This window comes from Diabrotica virgifera, chromosome 7 (assembly GCF_917563875.1).
Source record: "Diabrotica virgifera virgifera chromosome 7, PGI_DIABVI_V3a".
Taxonomy (NCBI): domain Eukaryota; kingdom Metazoa; phylum Arthropoda; class Insecta; order Coleoptera; family Chrysomelidae; genus Diabrotica; species Diabrotica virgifera.
This window is the reverse complement of record NC_065449.1, coordinates 239260683-239265923: the sequence shown is the minus strand read 5'-3', so window position 1 is coordinate 239265923 and position 5241 is coordinate 239260683.

Here is a 5241-nt window from a genome sequence, read left to right as displayed (position 1 = left end):
AAAATAGCTATGATGATTGTCAACCTCCGTAGCGGAGATGGCACCTGAAGAAGAAGCACTTCGTAACCTGTCATGTTTCTTATCTATGCTTGGTTGTTTCTGATTTTATCGATGATCATTACTTTGGTTTTCTGTATATTTATTTTCAAACCATATTCCGTACGCACCGTGTTAGCCTATTCATAATTTGTTGCAGTTCTTCTGATGAAGACGCCAAAATAGCAGTGTCATTAGCATAACGTAGATATTTGATTTTTCTTCTTCCTAAAGTTGCTCAACCTTGCCATTTCTCAAAAACTTGACACATAATGTGTTACTATATTTATTGAATAGAATGGGGGATATTGTACATCCCTGTCGAATTCCAAATTTAAGTTTGAAGTGTTTCGAAACCACATTATTAACTCTTACATTAGCGTTATTATTTATATACAGTAAATAAAATAGAGTGGAGTAATTGTTGCTAATCTCCAATAAATAAAATGCATATCATTTACATTAAAAAAATTATTGTAAATGTATTTTTAAGATTTTTATTAAAAAAACCATACTAATTTAAAATGGGTACATCAAATGTGTAAACAAAAATTTAAACTAAATTTATGTGACATATTTTTTCTGATGCGCAAGTAATATTTGAATTACTAAATTATTGTTTTTAAATTGTTGTAATATTCTGGATATGTATAAAAACATACTTAAAAGTACGTAAATTGTTAGAGCATATCATAAAAACTATAAAAGCTTTAAGCAACTTTATTATATTACGTCGTCAAACGAAAATGATAAGAAATCATACTAAAAATATTTTATAAGCAATAGAAACATATAAAAAATATTTATCTGTCCTAGGAAATGTGATTAATCATCAAAAAATAAAACAATAACAATAGAAACCATACAAAAAACGTTAAAAATTCCAAAATATGTTTAAGACTACAAAATATTTGATAAAATACGAAGAAACATTATCAACGTTTCAAAAAGTTACGTAATTAATACAACTATTTATAAAAGCAATACTTAAGGTTCCATTAATTTCTTGGATAGGAACATTGAAGCTCGAAAAGTTACTACAGTAAAACCTGTGTTACCGGCCACCTGTACTAACGGCCAGTTTAAAAAATCCCCAAACCAATTATATGTAGACTACAAAAACTGGCAATACCGGCCACCTTTCTATATCGGCCAATATTTCTGTCATTTTTAGTGGCCGTTACTGACAGGTTTTACTGTACCTACATTCAATCAATTTCAGTCCACGTCAGTTCTTATGCTCAATTGAGACGTTTTCTTGATTTTTTTCAGTTTACGCCAACTGATTATGTGTATCTTACTATTAATCACACCATTCTTCCATGACTAAGTGGGGAATCTGCAAACAGACGCCGGAAGTAAACATTTCTGACAGTGCTGGACTGCTGGGTTCCTAAACTTAAAGAAAAGCCCTTTTATTTATTGTCCTTCTTTTGCCCAATTCTCAGTGGCTCACCATCACAGGTGATCCAAAAGTACTCCAGTTTACGTATCTTTATAGTTGTGCTTCAGGTTGTGTACTCATTTTAAGAAGTACTTCCCCATTCGAAATATGGTCCACCAAATTAATTTATTTTATTACACTTTATTATACCTATATTTTATACTTTATTAATTATTGTTCTATTTCACTTCTGCTTCGCCAACATCTATCGATAGGATAAGTTGCCATGACTATAACAATCCGCCAAAAAGTAGTCAAACTATTTTTAACGGATCACATTAACAGATAAAAATATAAAATACTATTCACAGTGGAGCTCTCTACAAATACTATGAATTACTCAAACGCCCTACAGTAAAATGGAACCAATAAAAAAGTCATTAATTGCGAATTTTATTTACAAGTATGTAATTCAAATAACCTTTTCGATCCAAGCAGTGCATATATACTCACAAACAACTTTTCAATTGTGCAATTATTTAACTAAATTTAAATTTAGAGATATGCTTTGAAAATCCCAAATTTCTGAAACTTCACGCAAGAATTAGTTTTTATCATTAACAGTGATTATTAAACAAAAACTGTCCACTTTTTCCCTGTGGACCATTTCTCAATTTAGTGTTCCATTTTCCGTTATATAGAAGCCACGATACTTAAATTCTCCTGCTTATCCTAGTTGTTCCCCAGCAATTCGATGTTCCAAACCATGTTTTATAAAATGCATAGTTTTCCCGTTATCTAAGATTGAATACCTACTTATATTTGAGTACTCGTCGAAAAAAATATACATTCAATTACCCATAACTCAGTTTGAGTTTTTCATTAATTTAGCTTTTCAAGTGAGGAGTGTATTAAATGTTTTATTATCTTCAATTTTAGTAATTATAACTTTTTTGTAAAAGCTTATAGTTTATGAGTTATACGTGAAAAACAGATTTAAAACATGCATTTTTTACGAAAAAGTAAAATTTTTATCTTTAATAACTCAAAAAGTATTGATTTATATAAATAAATATATAACAAAGTTTGCTTATGATTTGTCCCTCTATCGACTAGTGGTATTATTTTTAATAAAATAATGTTCACCCCCGGGAAGGGGTGGCATCCAACCCCAGGGTAAAAGCGCAAGTTGGTATCATGTCACCTTTATTCCTTGAGGTATCCTCTAATTACTCACCAATTTTCATGAAAATCGATTAAGGTTCAACGAAATCAGAGGTGAAAACCTTCAGTTACTGCACTAATTCACAATGCAAATTTTGTCATATTAAAATCTTGTGTGAATTTTGAGACTCCCGTTATTTATATAGAAACTAATATCAAATCTGCATCTGCTGGGAATTGACGTAAACTATTAAAAATTATATAATATCTAAACCAATTAAATACCATATTCAATATAATAATTTAATAAAATGTAAATAAATTCCAGAATAGTACATAAACTAATAAATCTATAATTGTTTCCTAGTATTTATAATTGTTATGATAATGTTATAATAGTTAGTGATATAACCCTATTTCAATTTTAAATAACTTGTTATGAAATAGGATTTTTGTTTGAAATGAGACAAATATGTAAGTAAATGCCACAATCACATGAATTTAATAATTTAAAATTGTTTTACACTGTTCATATGCAATTTAAATAAAAATTAAACTTTGCATTTGTGTTTCATTTAATTTATACACTTTTGTTTAATTCAACCTACGATTATTTCTTCGTCTTCGTCTTTTATATAGGCAGTACTGCCTGTTTTTCTTTAACGGTGCCTTTCATTCTGCCCCTAACTTGTCATTCCACCTTTTCCTTGGGTGTCCTATACTTCTCCTGTCTAACGGTGACTTCACCGGTCACTGGCTATTCTCACTATCCTTGATTCAGACATCCTGCTTATGTGCTCACTCCACTCTTCTTTTCTGTTCTTTACCCAGGTATTTATATTGTCTACCCCACATATGCGTCTGATTTCCTCACTTCTTACCCTATTCTGTAGTCCTTTACCCTATTCTGAAGCAATCCTTCTTAAGATCTTTATTTCGTTTGTTTCCAGATGTCTTCGTGTTTTGCTTGTATATATCTGGTCTTGTTTCGGTAGAATATGGTTTCCCCAGATATTTTTCTTATAATATATCGTCTGAGCTATATTAAGTATATGTTCTAAGGTCAAATTGAATAGCAACTGGTGATAAATAAGGGGTCTCCCTGTCTAAGTCCTGATGTTATGGCCCAAATGGCATCGATGTTCTGTTTCCTAGCATTAGGTATACCCGTGCATATGAGATTGTGACGCACTTTAAGTTAGCTTCACTAATTTTCTTCGTATTCCCATTTCTAGCATTGCTAGCCATAGTTACGACCGTTTGATAAACGAAAAAAACTGTTTAAAAACGAAATAAAAGAGAAAATGGGCATGTAAAGATGGATGATGGATAAGATTACTAACTAGAAAACGTTACCCACAGATAAACTATTTTCAGAAATAGGCGTTGTTTAGTAGCAACCAGCTATTCCTGATTTCTGTAGGTATTACCTACTCTCGAGTTAGAAATTCAATATTTGAACCCATCAGAAAACCTGCTAAATCCAAATTTTTCGTTCTGCTAAATCCAAACTAAAAGTAGAAATTTCTGAAGATGTAAGAGACATGCAGTAAAATGACAAATTAGTGTGCCATGACAAATTAGTGTACTTCTTGAAAAATTTACATTTTTAATGTTTTTTAGCCTCCCGACAAAGGCTTCATTTAAAGGCATTTACTCTTATAGACCTGGATCCCGCGTACCAAAAAAAGTTGATTAATATTAGCAAGCTGAAAATTTGTTAATAGCTTAATGGTGTCTAGTCGGACAAACTTTGATGCATATGAACACTGGAACAGGGGAAGTTTTAATTGTGGAACAGGTTAAAAATTTGGAACGTCAGACTACGAAAACGTTCCATGTATTTTGTCGGACAGAACTTCCATATAATTTGTTACCATTTCATTAAACTCTCATGCAAAAATCTGACTTGTGTTTACTTATCACCAACTGGGTATTTTAATGAGTGAAACACGGGGAACATGTCAAATGACATGAATCATGTTGGTTATAGTAATAGCAGTCTGATTTCTGCATGAGAGTTTAATGAAAGGGTAACAAATCAATTGGATGTTCTGTCCGACAAAATACATGGGACGTTTTCGTAATATCTTACGTTCCAAAATTTTAAACTGTTCCACAATTAATAAAACTTCCCCTGTTCCAGTATTCCCGTACATCAAAGTTTGTCCGACTAGACACCGTTAATCTAAATAACAAATTATTTCAGCTTTCTATTAATAAACCTTTTTTTGGTACGCGGGATCCAGGCCTATTTTAGAGAAATTCCTCAGAGGAATTATTTATTTAGAAAATCAGCCACAATCACAAAGTTGATAGTCGAACTCGTTTATTAGAATACCGGTTATACGAATATTCCAATAATTTAAGGAATAGAAATTTGAGGTCCCGAAACGTTTCCATTTACTCCTTAATAAGTTTATCACTTTATAACACGTGTTAATAAAAGAATATCTCTTAATAGAGTATTTTTTAGGTAAGCGAATAACTTTTTCTATACAATTTCAAAAATTCTATATGTTCAATTTTTCTCTTCTGTTTCCACGTTTCCCTTTTCAAACAACCTGTAAAATTTTTAAATTTAATCACCATGCGCCATCTATGAAGTAATTTAGAGACTAATGATCCATAATAGAAACTGACAGCAACATGACAGT